Below are 21,128 nucleotides of genomic sequence, written 5' to 3'. Positions count from 1 at the left end.
AATGGCTGGAAGTGTCATGTTGCTTTTAACTGAACGATAAGAGGTGTTTCTTTGCAGGAACAAGAAACCTGCACTGGGACTAAAATAGCACCACTTGGTTTAAGCCTGCGGTTAATGGCTAGAAGGGTAGCTACAAAGAAACACTAGTGACAAAGGCACATTTGTACATTTCTTCTGTTGAGTGTTGTGGCTGTCTGTATGACAATGTGCTTTTCATATTAGTCCAAATAAATAGAAAGCTATTTTCTAAGCAAATGGAAATTGGAAGTGAGGAAAAGAGAAACAGTATCTGATCTTGACACCATTGAGCTTTAGGAAAAATTAATTTATCCTTTGTTGTAAATTCTTTTATCATGAGAATCTTTATCAACAGCAACACTACATTTGCAGCAATGTCCTGAGGCAACAGCAGAAATTCACTCAGTGCCACAGCAAACGCTCAGCTTCAGATTGTACAGAGGCGATCAATTTAAAGTACAAACAATAACATTTAAACAAATAATAAAAAATGATCCAAAACAAAGTAACTATTTAATTAAAAGGCAGCCACCTGAGACATGAAGGGCCTAGAGAGGGAGGGAGAATCTTTTAGCAAATCTTCAGCAGGAACACTAGTGTGAGGAAAAGCATTTCAAGAGAAAAATTGCTGTCAGAGGGAAATGTTTTTGGTTTTGTTTTTGTTTTTACAGAATGCATTGAATCAGATTTTAGAACCTAAGGATCAAATAAAATAAAATTGATAGTGAAGACTGATTTGGTATGTAGCTGCAAAAGATCACTCGGCTCCATTTCCTTTGAATTTGAAACAGTGATGCAGAATTGGTTACCAGTTCAACCAAATCCACCTTCTCCCTACTGCAGACATCCTTTTAAGAAAAGCATATTAATTTTTACAAATGGCGGGGGGGGGCACAAAATTTTGTGCCCCTTGAATGGGCACAAAATAAAGCCCTACATTTGCTGCCTCAGCGGGAAGACTAAATGAAGGGCTACAAAATTAATTAAATCCTTATCTCTGGGGGTGATTCCAGCCAATCAGCTATACTCTGGGGAAAGAATGTGCATACCTCTTGTCCTTACCTTACCTGCTCACAAAGATGTGCAGCTTACTCACCACTTATGATGCTCTTTGGTTGGGTAGCAATCTTTAGAATTATAGAATCATAGAATCATTTAGATAGGGAAAGACCATTAAAATCATCAAGTTCAACCATTAGCCCAGGACTGCCAAGTCAACCATTAAACCATGTCCCTAAACACCACATCTACATGTCTTTTGAACACCCCCAGGGTTGGTAACTCAACCGCTCTCCTGGGCAGCCTGTTCCAGTGCTTGACAACCCTTTTCCCCTAATATCCAGTCTAAACCACCCCTGGCACAACTTCAGGCCATTTCCACTTGTCCTATTGCTTGTTACTTGGGAGAAGAGAATGACACCCACCTCGCTACAATCTCCTTTCTGCTAGAGAGCAGTAAGAACCCCCTGATTCTCCTCTTCTCCAGGCTGAACAACTCCAGTTCCCTCAGCTGCTCCTCATAAGAACTGTGCTCCAGACCCTTCACCAGCTTCACTGCCCTTCTCTGGACACACTCCAGCACCTCAGTGTCTTTCGTATCGTGACAGGCCCAAACCTGCACACAGCATTCAAGGTGCGGCCTCACCCGTGCCCAGTGCAGGGGGACGATCGCTGCCCTAGTCCTGCTGGCCACACTGCTTCAGATCCCAGCCAGGGTGCTGCTGGCCTTCTTGGCCACCTGGACATACTGCTGGCTTGAGTTCAGCATCCCCAGGTCCTTTTCCACCAGGCACTTCCCAGCCCCCCTTCCCCAGCCTGTAGCGCCGCGTGGGGTTGGTGTGACCCGAGTGCAGGACCCGGCACTGAGCCGTGTTGAACCTCATACAGCTGGCCCTGGCCCATCGGTCCAGGCTGCCCAGATCCCCCTGCAGAGCCTTCCTGTGCTCCAGCAGATCAACACTCCCACCCAACTGGTGCCATCCGCAAGGTGACTGAGGGTGCACTCAGTCCCCTTGTCCAAATGGTTGATAAAGCTATTAAACAGGACTGGGCCTGATAATGGGCCCTGGGGAACACCACTTGTGACCGGCCACCAGCTGGATGTAACTCCATTCACCACCACTCCTTGGGCTGGGCCACCCAGCCAGCTTTCACCCAGCATGTAGAGTACACCTGTCCAAGCCATGAGTAGGCAGTTTCTCCAGGAGAATGCTGCAGGAGGCAGTGTCAAAGGCTTTACTAAGGTCCAGGTAAACAACATCCACAGCATTTCCCTCATCCACTAGGCAGGCCAATTGTCACAGAAGGAGATGGGGTTAGTCAGGCAGGACCAGCTTTTCATAACCCCACGCTGGCTGGCCCTGTGCCCCCCGTTGACCTGCACAGGCTGTGTGATGGTGCTCAGGATGATCTGCTCCATAACCTCCCTGGCACTGAGGTTAAGCTGACAGGCCTGTAGTTCCCTGGATCCTCTTTCCCTTTTCCCTCATCCTCCTTTAGGCACCAAAGCCATTTTATCCAATGTTTTTTACAAGCACTAAATCCATTCCTACCATCTACAAGTAAATAATAAAGGAATGTAAGCCACAGACTTTTCAGAAGAGGCCACTCAACCAGGGTGATGTGACCATTCTGGCTAAAGGTCCCATTACAGTCAATTAGATACCAATCCTGCATGCAGTAACACTTCATTTCAATACTGCCTGGGAGAAAGATTCTTGTCACTTCAGACCAAATAGCCCTGAGGATGTTATCCAACATTAAAAACCCAACACACACCCTCCTCAAAAAACAAAATAATTTTTAAAAAAGCAACAATAATAAGGAAATCCAAGAAGTTCTCTTCTAGGAAAAGAATTTGGAAGAGTATTCCCTTTGAATTCTTTTCAAGCATCTTTTTGAAATAGATTTTGAACTTCAGTAGGTACCGTCTGTCTTGTCAGAGTCTTAAGAAGCAGTTGTCCAGTTACTAAGGTCTGACATACTGTAAAGATGAGGTCTTTTTAACTTGAGGAAGTAATGGAGTATTCAAGAGACCGACACGTGCTGGGGAATACCCCTGTATTAGTGATGGCTACTGGAAGTCATCTACTCTGAAAAGTGCATGAAAGAAGAAAAAGGATGCAAATGCAGAGCTTATAGGGAAAGGTAGTAAGTTTTATGAAAGCAGATGATCTGTGGGGAAAAAAAATAATCCCACAACCAGATTCTTGGTCTTACAAGCACTTCTTTGAGTCTGAAGCAGGAGAAATTGCACATGTTCTCTTTTTATTGCCTTTTCCAAGAAAATGGAGTATGTTCCCAGGGTTTAACTTTCTTTAACTTTCTGCACATCTGTGTTTCAGCAGAACTTTGTGGGCAAAAATGACATTGCTTGTTTCCTTCAAGAAGCCAAATTCAGTGAAATACACGTTGGCTGTACCAATTTCTGTGCCTTTTCCCAGCTACTTTGTGGATAAAAAGTATATCTTACCAAAACATAACAAACAAAAACTTTATTTAAATTGCAAGGTACACATGCCAAGGTTGAAAAATCCCATAAAAAAGGCCACAGACAAGTGACTTCCTTGTTTGCCTGCAAACATTAAGTCTTGAGCCCATTGTATCTCAGCAGAAATGGGATATCAGTTTCACAGGATAAAGAAATGGAACCTCCTCCAGTTTTTTCCCCTGCTGAATTTCAAAGATTTCCTATAAATGACTGAGATGTCTGAATTTGATTTCGTTTTTGTCTGTTGCATGAATCTTTAATGAAGGAGCTATTAGAAAACATAAATGTGAGTTTCACTACAGCTGTTTTGGTGTATCCCTCAAATGCACACTTCAAGTTCAAAAGGAACTCTTGTCTGTTTAGTCCTTTTGAAAATGACTGCATTTATTCAAGAGATTCACTTCTTGCCTCTGTTTTGCTAAACGAAAGTGTTCAGCCACATACATGTGTACCTTCACTTTCTCAACTCAAGGCCAATCCTGAAATCCTTTTTCTTTTTCATCCTGACAGGAAATTTTCTTTTCAAAGGAAGTAAAGGTAGGGTAAAGATTTCAGGCCCTTGTCTATATCTATTTCACTGAATATCTTTAGTTTTAGGGTTACCATTTTTTTCTTTCCCTGGCCCATCTCTCTTCGATCTGAACATGCATTGCTCGCTAGTTTAATGTTTCATTCTTCTAAAGAACTCCATTTTTAGGACAGTTTAAGATACACATTATTGCAGCGTTTGATGGCCTGGGGCATATAGCTTTTTACAGAACTGAAAAAAAATATGTGTTTTTTGCTGACAGAACTAAAGTAGAAGACTTGAATTTTCAGCAGTTTCTGCCTGCAGGCAAAGGTTATGGTTGTCTTCAGTACATTCTTTGGAGCTACAAAGAATCAGTTATTTTTTCCTGCGCTGCTGTTTGGCTTAGATCTCTCCACAGCACTGTTAACTAATTCTTAAGCTAAACTTCAGCAGTTTTACTTCCTGTGAAATAGATGAATAATAGCTGTAATTATGTGGTACTGAGTAATCTAAGAGTAAGTTTCTTCCCTGGCCCACAGTACATAAATCTTAATTTCGGATGTAGATTTGTAATAGTTTCCTGGTTCATAAGTAAGTGAATTGATTTCAAGTTTTTGGAAGCTAATAGTCTTGTTGAGAAGCACCAGTCAGTACTCCTGATGAAGGGGTGGGCTATGCTGTGGCTCTTTATAGCAACAGGAAGCCTTAGCCATCTTCATGAGCAATAGTCTTACTACTACATTTCATATTAGTGTCTAGTGGCAGTAAAGAACTCAGTCTTTTTTGTTGGGTGTATTTTTTGTTGATTCTTGGCAAAGGATTTTCCTTACAAGGAAGCAGGTGAAGACAGTTAATCAGCTGCCAAGTATGATACACTGGCTGAAGAACAAAGCCAGGAAAAGAACCATGAGACTCTCGTGCTTACTTTATTAAATTTTTCTTAGTGTCAATAAGGTTTCTGGTAAATTCTAATTAGAGACTAAAAGATTAAGTTTAAACACCATCTCTTTTTTTTTTTTTTTTCAAAGGGTGGGTAGAAGTGACACATGTATCCCATTCTGTTGTCTTTTACAGTACTTGTATTAGCATTGCAAGTTTTCCTTACTGAAAAAAGAAAAGAATCTTAGTGAAACATATCACTGTAGTCAAACCACAGTTTGTGGGGGAAAAAAATTACTTGAATCTCACAAATCTAGCACAATGACAATAACCAAAAGCTTTTAAAAACCAGACTTTATTGCACTAGTTATTTTTGATCTTGCTTGAGAACATAGCACATATGTCACTAGACAATAGGAAAATACCGTGCTGTATATAGTCCAAGAAGTGAACATACCATTCTGTTACATTTTTCTCTACTCTTACTAGACTCCAGACTTATGTCCCAATTACCAGAGTCGCAAATATGAACACAGAAACACGTTATGACCAATTCAGGGAGTGATTGACAAAAGTGTAGGAGCAGTACAGGCATAGTTACAAGTGACCTCAGTATAAACTTTGGTACTTGATATATTATTAAAAGCTCTTCCACCAATAAATCTTGATTTTATATAAAGTCATGGACTTTTGGTGCTTTCTAATTACAGTGGATTGAGATTGATGAGTAATCCATTTAACTTTAAGACTTCTAAATCAAAACACAATCTGAACCTAATAACCTCCATTTAATTCAGAACTTCTCTCCTAACTTTCCTGTCCTTAGTTTTTTCAGCTGTTTATATTCATCTTGGAGTCATCTGTACACACTAAGGGACACATAATCAATTCATCGATCTAGCCCTCTGAATTTGGGACTTGCATCACTGCTAAACTCTTGTGGTACACAATATCCAGCACGATTATCAGTTAAGGATGAAAGGGAATATAAGTGATTTGAACATGGAGAAATGTGCTCTTACAGCAAATGTGTTCCTTCAGATTAGTATGTGAACTGTTCAACTGTCCCAGAATCTTCATCTTTCAGAACTTTTCCATTTAATTTTGCATTGTGCTGATCTGGTGACACTACCCAGTGGTGTATCTGAATAAGGACTGAACAGAACTTAAAGGTAAACTTTTTGAACATAACCAAGTGACAGACCCAGAGCAAAAATGTTCATTGATGAGTAGAAGTTAGGCATGCACTGACATGTTGCCTTGCTGCTTTTTAATGTCTCACCTTCTTCAGACCATAATTAAAAGAACCATTATTCACTTCTCTTATTCTAAAATTACCTTTATCTGAATTTAAGTGTATACATATATGTACACACAAAGATAAAAAAAAGGAAGAACTTAGTAGTATTTGTGATTGGATGACCCTGAGAGCAAGGTTTATTAATTTTTATTAAACATTTTGTCAACTAGCATATCTGAAGACTTCTAATTATGATGCTGAATTAGCAGTCAAGTGGCATTGTTTGTTTTTGAAATTATGGGGTCCACTTTTATTTAAATGATTAATGATGCATGCATATTAATCAAAACTGAGTTTCTATACTAAACTACCAGCTTGGGAAATGAAACTAGAAATTAAATTAGCTCTTTTGAGATGTAACTGATTTTCTATTTTTTTTTCTCAAATCATGCACTTTACTGTTTCAGATAGATGAAAAACAACTTAATGTCTTTGACTTTAGTTTGCAGTGTGAAAATCTTCAAAATAAATTCAGGCTTGAGATCTTATAGCAACTGGTTCCACAAATTGTATATCTATAAAAAAATTCTGTCAATACATGCATGAAGCAGATCAGAACATAACTAAATGCACACCTCTCTGTCTGTTTGCCTTTGCTGGAAAGGGTGTGGCAATGAGCTTGTGCCATCTGCAAGACTAGCAGCACCCACCTCTGCTGAAAAGAAACCCTCCCCACCCAGGTGGGCAAAAGATTCCTGGAAAGGCATCCCTGGTTTTTACCTTCTCCCTCTTGTAGTCCTTTGCTCTAGTGTGAGATTCTCTATCACAGCAGAGTGCAAGAGCATACTCAGGTTATTTGTACATATCAGAAGACACTGTTGATACCCAAATTCCCAGTTTTTGTGTTATAAGCATTTAAATCCTCCCTGCACGCACACTTATTTTGTCTCCATGGTTAGTTGCCTGTCCCTGTTTGTAGGTGGCACTGGCTGCCTGTAAATTAAGAGTTACCCAGAGCAGTAGACTCTCAGAAACGGCAAAATTTCTTTGTTTGACTATGCCAAAACCTTGGGTAGTCTCATTGGCTGCTGCTCCATCCCTAGCACTGATGGAGGAACTGAGTAGACCATTTTTACCAGAGGGGGCCAGGGCCAAGGTCCATCCAGGGTAGCTGCTGTGCAACCCTCCTGTTCCTCTGGTGGCAGCCGCCCAAGCAGTAAATTTTGTTTTCTGATGTTTTCCATGCACCTTTTTGCACCTTTATTCCTTAACAGTTTATGTTCACGCCTGTGTTTGTATAACAAAGTTCAACGTTTTCTGTACCTAGCTGGATCTGAATTCTGTATGATACTTTATGATGTATAATATGATACATAATACAGTATGATTTAGCTGATTTTATAAGATCTCAGATACTGGAATCAGTAGGTTGAACAAGGAAATATACTTTTGTGCACTCAGTGACGGGTTCAGGAAACCCAAAATCCAACTGGAGCTGAGTCTGATGAGGGACTTGAAAGACAGCTAGAAGAACTTCTTCTACACCAACAGCAGAAGGAAGACAAGGGAAAAGTGGGCCTACCACTGGATGGGGTAGAGGCCCTGGTCACAAAGGACATGGAAAAGTCTGGGGTGCTTAATGTCTTCTTTGCCTCAATCTTTACCACTAAGACTGGCCTTCAGGAATCCCAGGGCCCTGCCACCAGGAGGAAAGTCTGCAGCAAGGAAGAGTTACCCTCCGTGGAGGAGAACTTGGACTAGTCAATCTCCAGGAGTCCCCACCAAGCTCAACAGTTCTGTGGTTCTGTAAAAGGTGAGAAAATGTCAACCTCCAGTGTCTGGAGAAGGGCTTAAAACCATAAAATGCTGAACCTACAAATGTCTCATGGATCACAGCTTTTTGACAGGACCTCATGCCCACCATGTCTCACACCATTCTAGCCTAGTTCTTTCAATTTTCCTGATAGATATCACAAGATATGAAGACATTTGCCTTACTAGATCTTGAGAGATTTTAGGGATAATACAGTCAGCCTTGACCTATATCAAGAATCAGTTGCTAGTAGTCTCTTCCTGCCTGTGCAAGATAGTAACTTGGAAACTCACACAACATAACCCTTTTATAAAGAGGAGTATCACAGCAGAGAGGAACAACTTCATATTCTCTATTTATTTCAGAATGTACTGAAGTTTCAAAAGATGAAAAGCTCCATTCTCAACAAATTGCTGCTATTTTCCTTCATAATGAAAGCTAAGAATGCAGACTTCTGACCCATAGTTTCCTTGCTTACAGGAGGCAACTGAATGACCCCATATGCAATCACAACATAAAGGATCCAAAAATAAAATGAGAGAGGAATAAGTTCCCCTGTGAAATGAAACCTTTCCCCTAGATTCAAAAGGCAAGCTGCCTTGAGGCAGGTTCAGTCTGGTGACAGAGCTATCTTTCAGGATTTACTTGTGCTGATTCAGTATATGGTACTTGTCTCTGTTAGAATAATAAATAAATTTTCTATCAAGCTTTTGGGACCTTGGAATCTCTAGAAATTGAAAGCTTTATATGAGAAGTGCATTTTAGCTCTTTAGTATGGTTAAAGAATTTATACTGTTTAGATCCTGATGTCCTAGTCAAATTCCAGTGTAGCTGATTAATTTACGCCTCGAACACTCTTCAGTTCTACTGGTAATTTATTTTCTACTTTCCAGCACTATGATGTAATAACATCACTATATAATCTTATCACGGTTGTTTGGTTTTAACACGGCGGGATTCAGCCTCAGACCTGGAAATTAAAAGCCAGCCTGTGCACTAAATATATCAGCTTAGAACTCTGCTGGGGCCAAAATATACTCCACACTTGTGAGTTTCAATTGGTTTGCCATGAGGGATTACACAGGTTTCCATGAGTAAATGGCAGAGGTGCCTTTTCTGTTTGTCTGTCCTTAAACATATAAAGTTCGCCTTTTCCATTTACATGAATAGACACGCAGGCACATGCAGACAGGGATGCGCAGGCACACACATGCACGCTTCCCCCACACGTTACTCCTCCCCCTTAAGGCTGCCTGAAACACCATTCTCTATCTTCCCTGTTCATTTTTTTTTCAGTTCACATTTTCAAAATTGAGTATTTCTGATGAGTCACTGAAAAATAAACACAAAAGAAGTCTTTTTTTTTTTTGTTTTTTCTTTCTCCCTCCATAGTTTGTGAAGAGAAATAAAGAATTACTTTCTTGGGAATGATCAAGATGTAGGTTTATTGCTTTGTCAGTAAAGATAGTCTTTTCATGTTCAAAAGCAAAACATGAAAATGCATAAAAGATGAATGCAACAGCGTTCTCTTCAACCTTTTAAAAATAATTTATTCATTTTTACTGCATTTTCCACTCAGAACCAATTTCCTTCAAAGGAGGAGGGGGTTTGTGTCATTTTTATGTTAACTCTTCTGACTTACTAAATTATTTCACTAAAAACTTACTAGTTTGGTCACTTCACCTGCAATATTTAGCTTGCAAAATTGTTGTTTGAAGCTTTATTTTTAGCTAGAAGCAGATATAAATGTTGCCCAAAGAACGTCCACTCGAAGCAGTGGCCTAGATTACAGAGGGATATGATTCCATATCACACCACAAATCACTAAAACAGAAGAATGTCAGCATGCCTCAGTTTACCTTTGTATTAGTAAAATTCCTGAGTCAGGTTTACAACCTGCACTGAGCATCTATCCTGGCATGTGAATGTCGATACTACCAAGCAGGTGAACACCCATGGTGTAGCTGGGTTCTTAGAGGGCATAGCAGGGCGCTTTCCAGCTAAACCTGAGGAGATCCTTCAGTGGTGCAATTAGACAAAAAACAGGAGGAATTCCCTTCACTATTCTTTTACAGGAACGTGATTTGTTTGGCAAAAAGCATTTCCTCCCCCTACCGTTTTTAGCAGAGTGAATCTAGAGTGACTGTTGAAATCAGTAACTCTGCTCCTCAGTTCAGCTGTCAAAGCTGGATCCCAGTTCCTTGATAATTTTAATGACCATTCACTCTGGCAGTTCTCAGGGTTGAATTCTAATTGTCTTTAACCATGGATTTTAGATTTCAGAGTCCATTTCATTCATCATCTTCCATCATCACCTTATTACTGTTAAGGTAATTTTATGTTAATCTTAGGCAGGTCCTGCTGTCACTATTTGCTCTTCAAAGTTATTGAACAGTTGATTGGATATTTTTTTCCCCAAATATAATTCAATTACTATGACATTAAAATTTTCCACAGGAGTCTTGCTAATAATTTTATGTCCGAAAATATTTCTAAAGAAATGCAAACTTCAATGATCTTTTAATATTTGTATTTGGCAAACTAAATTTCATTTGGAGTTAGTCTGAATTTGATATTTATCTATCTAAACTACTGTGCTGCAAGCCCTCTTTCCCTTTTACAGCCAGCTTTTTCTGGATTACATCTTCCATGCAACAATGTGGTTTCCCCTCTGGTTTAAGAGTTTATTTATGGTGATTAGAGGGTATGGCTGAACCTGTAACCCTAAATTACATTTCTTAGGAAACACAATGACAGCTCAGAATGATCTTTAGCTGACTTGAAATTAAACTTTCCAACATTTCCAAATGTATCTTTTCCTGATTTTATTTTAGTCTGAGAAAACTTTCAATACTGTGGAAAATAAATGTTTTAGCAGTCATTATTTCTTTTGGCAAAAATTATAAATTACAACTGATTTGACTTTTGGAAGTGTTCACACATAAACCACACAGACACAATGGGGAATTCTCCTAAGCTACACAAAGGAATGTACATTCCTCCTTGTTCCCCAGGCTAATCATTTTTTCCCTGTTGTTTTAACATGCTTAATTAACATATCAGTCTCCTTTTCTAATATGTTTGACTGCCAGAAATGGTGATTTTTTGGACAACATAGTTTTATAACAAAATAGAGGAGTTAAGTTTACTGTGTACATGTTAAGTCTGAATTCTTCAACAACTTGTAGGTCAGTGATTCAACCTTCATGAATGTGTATGACCAGAAAAGGAAATTCAGAAAATTTTAAGTCATTGGAAAGTTTATATTGACAGACACGCACATACTGATTACAAAGACAGATGCACCAGCCTCCCAAAATATGATTGGTTCCATGTATTGAATGTGGAAAAAAAAGACAGGCTTTATACCTGCTATAACAGTAATTAATCTGCCAAAGAATGTGTTAAGTGATAAAAAATAATTTTAATGAGAAAGTAGGATTCCTCTTTTGAAGAAGCAAAAGAACTGTTTTCCTTAGCAATTGTGACAGACTTAGAGCCAATTTGCCTTTGAATTTTCCTGTGATTAATTCATATGTGGCACAAGAACCTGTGATTTCCCATTGAATTTGCTTACTTTAGAATAAAGACCTACCACATCTGTCTCAAAAACATTAATGAATGCTTAATAGAATTATTCTACTGTTAATAAATAATATTAAAATGAGATTTTGGATTAGAAACTGTTTATGTTCATGTTTTCTCTGCTTGCAGATAATTTTAGTGCTAAATACTGAGGAGGGGAGAAGACATAGTTACAATATAAAACATAATTGCCTGAGTTAAAAGTGATGCTTTTTATGTACCCTGTATAATCACTGGGGAAGAAGACAATTCAAGTATCCTGAATTGTGTTGTGGACAATACTGATCGTACATACATGTATGTCTGCTTTGATATATATACCCATATATATATATATATAGGCACACACACACAAACTGTATTGTACATACAAATTGTATTGTACATACAGGTTGTGTATAGACATGCACATGTATCTATCTATCAATCTATAGGTACACACACACATATGGACTTGGAAAATACCTACTGTATGTAGGGTGTAAGGAGATTAAACAGCTTGGTCACCTGATGTTAAAAGTCCTAGCTAGTTTCATGGTCCTCACTGGGACAAACTTTTCTTACGATGGGTATTTTTAGGAGAAGTTCTAGGAGCAACTCTTTGGTTTATACATAGCACTGCTTTGTGTCCAGACACAAGGCTTTAGAAGCTCCAGTTTTCCTCATACCTTGAAAACAGATGTTGCCTTATCCTTTGTCGTAGCCCTTTGAAAAGCCACTTGAAAAAATATCATCATTTCTATTCTTCATTCTTAACATCTTTCAAATAAGTTACCCAAGTACTTTCTCAAGGGAACATACTTTGATATCAGACATTCGTATTGGTCTCTGGTGGGCTTGTCCTAACTGGTGAACATCTTGTTGGAAGTGTAATGCCCCAAAATGCATGCCCTTCGAACTGAAGCCTTCCTAAAGCAAAATTAAAAGGTAAGATTTATCCAGGTTTCTTGTAGATAAATTTCATTTTCGTAAGACCAATACCTTCTTGATTGAGCTTGTGCTCTAACTGTAGATCATTTTCAGAAATGATCCCTAATGGGTTGTTTCTGTGTCCTTTATTGTGCAACTGATTTTTGTTGCACAATTCCTTATTGATTTTCAGCCTATACTTTCAGCCTGTTTCTTGAATTTATCAAGAATTGTCCTTCTGCATTCTAATCTGGTCCTCCAATAAACTTACAGTCCTGGCCTGATGTTGTCTTGAAATTTAACAAGACAATTTTCTGTTACATCATGCACTTTATTAGTGAATATATTGGATAGAAGTGAATGCAGTTTGATTTTGCAGAGCCCCATCTGATAACTTCCTTTTATTTTCATAGAGAATTGATAGATAACTACTCCTTGCATATGGTTGTCTAAGTTGTGTTGCACAAATTTCAATGGCTTTTTAAAAGCTGTTTTCCTAGCTTGTTGAGATGGTATCAAAGCCTTACTGATGGCAGCAAGCCCCAAGAAATCTCCTGCGCTTTTCCCATCAGCAAGATCTATTCATCTGATGAAGAAGAAAATTATATTATTTGATATGATTATTCACAAAAAAATCCATCCTAGTTGTTATTTATCTCTGCTATTTTCCAAACTTACAGATAGTTCAGTTATTTGCTTTAGAGTTTTGCTGGGAAATGAATTAAAATGTGACTAATCTGTAATTCCCGTGCTCCTCTGCTTTTTTCTCTGAAGGAAACTATGTTTCCTTTTTTTGATTGGAGTTGATTTTTTTTCTTAAGTTCTTCATTCTTCCTCTAGCAGTTCTCATATGCCAGTTGTTCTGCAGTGGGGAGCAGGGCAGGCTGGGGGACAGGCAGGGGAAGCCCCACGTCCTTTTTTCTGGGGGAAAGGGATTGTGCTTAGAGATCTGATGAACCCATAATTATCCCGATAATCTCTAAAGTTTGCCTTCCCTGTTCTAATTGAAGATCTTGCTCATTTTCCTATCAGCTGTGCTAATCCTCTAGTCATAAATTGACCTTTCTAGGGAAGATTGTCCCAGAAAAGACTGTGACATTTTGTTCTTCTCAGTATCACCTGCAATTAGCTTCCTTGTTTCTCAGAGAGAGCAGGCCGATACTTTGTTCAGACTTCTTACCTCTCATAATTAATGCAATTTTAAAGCAGTCCTTATTACTGATGTAGCTTGCTAAATGCATCTATTTTTGAATTTGGCCTTTCTGATTTTGTCTTTACCAGCTTGAAATATTTCTTTACAATCCCCTCAACAATATGACCTAATTTCTACTGTTTGCTCCCATCTTCTGCAGAGGTCAGTGAAGAACTTAGAGCTGACACAAGCTGAACTCCTATTGCATTTCTCAGCTTTTCCCTGTGTCGTGATATGTTGTGCTTAGATAATTGGTAATGTAATTGCTTTTTTAAGTACCAACCTTCCCTAATATTTTTTTTCTTTTAGAATTGTATCTCTTTTCAGATCAAGAGCTCTGCACAACAGTAACTTACGAAAGAATTACAAAGATGACTGCTTTACCCCAAAAGACCAATGCATATGCATAGCTTTCCTGGAATTTTGAACTCATTAATTTTAACAGTTATAATTGCTAAGATAGAAATTTTGAGAATGTGCAAAAATTAAAGCTTGAAAATGAGTTCCAGAGAGACAGGCAGGATGCCTTATAGGATCATCATATATGTTATGTGCCTAACTGACCAGTTAACTCCCCCATCAGCCTTAACAAAATTAAGTAGGCTTCTTGTTAAAAATGCTGCCCACCAGCACAGGAAGGATAGATTCTAGCTTAGACTGCAAATGTATGTGAGCCCGCAATATCTTTAAGATAAGGTTTTTACCCCTTCATTCATAGCAAATAAGATGTGTGCTTTAAAAGTTACCCTTAGGTAAGGCCACTTGTAAAGAATAATGTCTTGAACAAGTGGAGGACAGTTGATTTCCTAATCAGTAACTTACTTGACCTTATTTTTAGGGTTATGTGGACTAGAGATAAAAACCTTCCCCCCCCTCCTTTTTGATGAGTTTCATTTTAAGAGCACACTCTAAAACCAGCACAAAGTTTGGATCAAAAGGGGAACATATGAAGGCTATTCACAAAGAAACTGCATTTTTCTGTCTTTAATCAAATGGGATTTAGATTGGTGGAGAGGCCACATCTTATTATTATTATTTTGTTTGCTTCTTTTTCTAAATATAGTCCTGAAAATCTATTTAACATAAATGTAAACACTTACCCCATTCTGAAGTACTCTGATCATGTGATAATATCCAGAAAACATTAAAATAAATAAATATATAAAATAAATACTTTAGTTTGTGGATGTAAAAAAAAAAAGAGAAACGGAAGAATGAAAAACATGACACATCCCATGAGACAAACATGAAAGTATGACTAAAGACAGATGGGAAAGTTAAATTCCATATCACTTCTAAATGTTAGCTCTTCTCAATTATGGAACAGACAATGAAATGTCCTTTATGCCATCACTGGAAAATTTATGCTCAATGTAGGTATAGTCACCAATTATTCTCTAGGATGTAAACGTCCATTTTTCCATATAATAAGGACCAAATTTCTTACGCCTGTCTAAGAAAAACTAAAGGCATATTTAGAATTCCTTGCTTAGAAACATATTTAGTTGTAAATAGGATCAGATACCAGGACATATGAAAAATGATATCTTTACAGACTGTTTATGCTTAATGAAATCCTAAATCACTTCTGGACCTGAAATGTATCTGTGCATCTACAAGATCAATGTAATTAATTGTTATATCTTACAGGAGTTGCAATGAAACACACAAAAACAGCTCAGAGCACACATTAAGACTGTAACATTTTGAGTTAATTGTACTCACCTGCAGTACTAAGTCAAAGATCAGCCAGCAACACATTGGTAAATGAAATTAAGCTAGAGCAGATGATATTTTGCTAATCTGAACAGAAATCTAAGTCACCTTTTGGCTCATCGAGTACACCGGGTACCTTCAGTATCCTGGCTTGATTCCCTACTGCAGTACCCATATGCTCTCCCATACTCTGAGCCACCTCCACTCCATGCCTTCCTCTGCTTGGGATGTGTAGCCCTTCCTTTTCAGATGCAAAACATGTTGAAATAGAGAAATCTCTGTAAGTACTGAGCCGATCATGTGAAGTAAATTGCACTTTTGGGACTGAATTAAGATTATCTTGGGCTAAGATTTTCTGGGGTTTTGTGCTGTTTCTATGTCTATTTTTTATTTACCCAGCCATCTTCATGACATTTATTTACGACTGTGGAAAGAATACATAGATACTCGTGCTGGTTGTGAATGAGTCATGAGTGTGATCTATTTACTGGGGGATGTGTCCTTACAGTTCCCCCATTCTGAAATGCAGAATGAGAAATCTTCAGAGTTCACATTCTTTATCTGTGTAGGAGAAAAGATCCCTCTGTCTCTACTAAAATGGTATCCCTAGGATCATCAATATCATCAACATGTCACTGCTGTACTGAATTGCCACACCATAGGGTCTGGATGATAGGGAGGATCCAGCCATCAGTTATGGCTGTCATACAGATCTTCATCTGTGGTTTCTATTAAAATGTAGCTGGTTTAGGACTAAACCTACTTTTTAAAAGGTCAGGCCTTTCTCCTAGTGAAATTAGTACCCGTACATAAATTACATATGACTGTAAGCACAAATATTAACTGCAACATACAGCCATGTAAATTGTCTTCACAGAACTATGGCAATGACACAGTCAGCCAGCACCCATTTCTCTCTCTGTGGAAATCAGTGCTACAGGGGAATTTAGGCAATGTGTCCCCGTATCATTCCACAAATTTTTAGGCATCGGCCATTTCATTTTGCAGTATACCTTAATCAGGTTTTCCAGATAAACTGCACAAGAATTATGTACAGCAATTTTACTATGCAGTAATATCGAAGATTTATAGTTTATGAGCTTACTTTTATCTTGTTCCTCACAACTCACAGTTACTTATATAAAAGCACACAAAACTCCCATAATTTTCTGTGCACTTTAATTTTGCAAGCCCTTAAAGTAAAATTTGAGAATAATGTTATTCTTTATGTGTTTATATGTTTTTTCCTGTAAGATACAGAAATGCTTGAGATTGATTCTGAAAGCACAAAATAAGCATTATGAGAAATTTCAGAAAATATATCCTTTTTAATGGAAAATTCATTCAGCTTTAAAAGAGTATCTTTATTAAATAGCTACTTTGGGACCATTTAAATAATAATAATGTCCTTCATTAAATTAGAAAAAGCTTAACATGAGTTCTTACTGAAAACCTAAAAGGCAGCATGCAAAAAATAAAACTATGGAACAGTTCTCCTGTTCATTCATTTATTTCTTGTTCATATACATAGTCATATTACAAGGTAACACTTGCTGGGGATACATTTGTTAGTATGTCCCCAGCACATGTAAGCTACACATGTAAATTTTACACATGTGATTGGGAGCAAAATCGTCATAGGAAATAGACATCTGAAAAACTGGTAACGAATGATCCATGATACAAATTGGCATAGCTGCACTGAAATCAAAGCTATGTAAGTCAGATTACCACGTTCATCTATTACAAAATAATAGATGGTTATAGCGCTCACTAAAAGGATCCTCTCCTAAGCTTCATCCTAAGCTCAGCTTCATTAATACATAAAGATAAGCTCTTCTAGGTTTCTTTTCTTGTTGACTGAATACAGTTAATCACTATGGAATAAAACTTCTAGACCATACTTTTATTTGTAGCAATGTTCATGATGTCCCTGAAACAGCTACTTACTAAAATGCAAAATGTACCTCTACTGTAAAGTACCTATCTTGTGACGTAGCTCTCTCTAATGTGAGAATTAGTCCACTGTTGGAATTTCAAGAAAAGGTAAAATTTTGATTTGAAGTCTACCATTTCTAATCTTGGAGCTACATAAAACCTGTTACATTTCAGCAAGACAGTGGAGTACCTCTTATGATCAGTCTCACAGAGGGAGGATGAGGAGGGGGAAACAATCACCTTAGTACAACGCTTGCTCATTTAATTTAACTCCTTAAGATGATTAATTTATTAAGATCACACATATGATATGTTTCTATTCAGAGCCACATTTCTTATATGAAGACCACAAGTGTTTATGTAAGAATATGTTTCATGTCTTAAAAAACATTTCAGCTGTCTGGTAAGAACAGTACAATTATGCTCGGTGGTTCTTACAAAGCATATAGGAAAAGATTTCCAGGAGCAAGGCATGCTATAATTGCTTGTGCTTCACTGGAGTAAGAGATTAGTACTTCCAGCCTCCCCTTGCTAATGAGCTATTCACTCTACCTGTAGCTGCAGACCTGGTTGTCACAAAATGTAGAGCTAGAACAGCAAATTTCTTGGATTTCACTCCAAGGTAAGAAAGCTAACCAAATGACCTTTCTTCCTCAACAAACTATTTGCCTCCTTCTTTAAAAACATTTTAAAGGTATTTAGAAGTCTTTATACATTGTGACAGTAAAATATGAAATGAACATTAAGTCTAAAAGTACTTAATAATGAATTTGAGATTTTGTATGTCAGCAATCAAATGATTTGCTAAAGGACAGCTCGTTGAAATGATGTTTAATGCTCATCTAAGGACAAAGTTTTGCAATGTAATTAAATGAGCAGAAATGCATAATCACAATCATATTAATATGTTAACCTTGTAAAAAATATTTTAGTATTACGGGCATCTAACAAGATAGCTAAGGCAAGTTAATTAGATTTCAAGTGAGTTGCTAACCATGCTAATTCATATTTTATAAGATTATTAATTAAAACTCAACATGCTACAGCTTCAGTGAGCTATCTTACTGTATTTTATACCAGCTCTGACTTACAAGTAAATAAAACAAAGCAACTATAAAGGACTAGAAAAGTGCAACTAATAATGTCTTGCTAATATAGCAAAAACGATTCTGCAAAAGGTTTATCTTTTATATACTTATGACATCTCATAAAGGGCTCTTTTTAGTAGTCAGCACAACATATGAATTTTCTATGCAAACTTAAATATAGGGGTGACAACACAAATATGTATATTAAGTCATTTTTTTTAATGTTCTGATTTCATTCATAGGGGAAAATGAAATTATCAAAGACAATAACAACAGAAAATGCCCTGACAGGTATTTTTCCATGAGGCCTATGACACAAGTCACCAAAATCCCCATTATTTTTATTGATCTTTACTGATCAATCAGTACTGCTACTGGGCTTAGTTCAGCAGCAGTAAATTTTGTGCAGGTGTTTCCAATCAGCACTGTAGAGTGGAAAAGCCCATTAATTGCTCTATGCTATCATTACTATTTTTTAACCCCATTCTTAGGTGGTGAAGATACAAGAAAGTCAGGAAATCTTCACTGGAATAAAGAGTATCAATTTGCTTTAGGAAAACTACAGTACTGCAGCTGCATCCTTCAGAATACCCACGCTGCTCCATGAAGTTAAACCCCTTTGATTTATGTCAAGCAGGATCCTAATTCTGGAGAACAGCATGAACCTGCAGATAAGCGCAGGGATGAGCCTCTTCTTCATCAAACTCATCGAGGACTCTGAATACCACCCTGAACTCCAAACCAACTGGCCTACCCAGCTACTTCTTTATTTTCCAGCTCAGCATTCAGGGTGTGTAAACCCAGGAGACCAGTGCCTCTCTGGCTGCCTTGATTCAGGCAGGACCATCCTCCTTCCTTAGAAGATACAAAACCTTTTTACAATTGTTTCAGTCTAAGACTTCCCCAACAGAGGTTCTTTCTTGACAAGACTTTCTAGATGTCACTGAAAACTTACAAGGTAAGACAATGCAGCCTGTTTTCTAAATGTTGATGCTGTTTTGGCTCCTTGCTGGTTTGTGGGCTCTGATTTAATGTGCCTTGCTGTAACAAGCTTGATTTCTTTTAACATTTTTGTTCCCTGCTATGACCTCAATGTCAGTATGTTGTTTACCTTCTATAAGCTTCAGACTGAAATAGTAAGTTATTGAACTGCTCCATTTTTCCCTTCAGGGTACCATTTCACTCATGTTCAGCAATCAGTCTGAGCAGACTTGATGAAACTGATTTGTTTCATTTCATGTTGGAGATCTGGCCCAGCTTTTGCATATTTTAGCACTATAAGTAATTCTTGGTATCTCATGCCTCTTCATAGTTTAGTTTCCTACAACTACGGAGAACAGAAACAAAACATATCACCCTCACCATGCCCAGCCCCACTGAGGAGCTCAGAGCACTTAATGTACCTTAAAACATTTCCCTTCCAACTCGCCCAGATGAATAGACTGCTACCATCAAATACAACCATAACTATCAGTGTCTCTTCCTTTCTCTATTTCACTTTTGCTTTTAGCTTGCACTTCAGCCTATTTTATTAAGACCCAAAGGCAGCTACTGATTTCCCTCTATTTTATGTTAAATCTCTCATACATTTCATTTTTTCATGGCTTCTGAGCTTGCCAGCTGTAAAGGCTTTGCAGCCGCTCCCTTTGTTTCCCCCTTGCTCCAGATGAAAACCTGCCATTAAATGTAGCTTCTTCCCTGGAGATGATGTCCTTATCGCTTGTGAAGAGGTCTTCATCAAGTTCCACCTACCTTTAAAGCTAATGAAATATTCTAGATACCTGGCAGCTTTACTGATTGTTGTGAGAGGGCAGTGCAGGGAACACTCAGTGCACAAGAAAGCGAGGGTTCCCCCTTGCTGATGCAGAGAAATCTCCTTCCTGTTTTCCCCACTGCTGTTGGATTGTGTGAAGGACTTTGATTCAGTTAATTGTTTATCTCACTCTGTAAAAATATCTGTATTCAAAGCCTGAAACATTTTTTGCATTTACTGATTATAAATTAATACAGTTATAACATATTATAATCATGAAATAAAGCTTAAGTGTCTTGGAGCTCTTTTATCCAAGCTCCATTTTTATATGCAGTACAGGCAACTGTGAGCACAACATAGGTAATTATGCATTCAATTTGAAATGTCCCAGTATTTACTCTTTCACCTCTGTGTGAAATTATTCAGTGGCAAATTCAATACGAACTTGCAAGTAGCGTGTGCAATTATTTTATTTATTTGTATTTCTCTACACAGAAAAGCTATCCTGAAAGTTTGTTCACAAAATGATAGTGAATCATGCCTTGGCAATTCATTTTATTTCTTACAGACAGACCATTGAGAAACATTAAAAGCTCAGTAAGCTACTACACATAACAAAAAATTTCAAAAGAAGACATTTTACCAACAACTAGAAACATATTTTCTGTTTTTCCCCTTGAGGAACCTCAGACTATTTGTGGCTCTCAGGAGGTCATCAGGTCTGTAGGGAGAGAAAACTGAAGAGTATAAAAATTTCCACTGAAAGTAACTTGCTCACAGCACCTTGGTTTTGTACCTGACAGGAGTCCAGTTCAAACACCTCCATTAAATGTTGCAGTACCAGTAAGAAAAGCCACCTTTTATACAGGTTGGTGTCCAAGGGACTCTTGCCTTTCTTGGCAGGCAAAACCAAGCACTCCAGTGCCATTCTGCATCAATCCCTTCTCTGTTCTCCAAGGTGCTCTGTTTGAGAGGCACGGGACAATAACCTGCTTC

The sequence above is a fragment of the Falco naumanni genome, chromosome 4 (genome assembly GCF_017639655.2).
Source record: "Falco naumanni isolate bFalNau1 chromosome 4, bFalNau1.pat, whole genome shotgun sequence".
NCBI classification, from domain to species: domain Eukaryota; kingdom Metazoa; phylum Chordata; class Aves; order Falconiformes; family Falconidae; genus Falco; species Falco naumanni.
Note: the sequence above shows the minus strand (reverse complement) of the source record.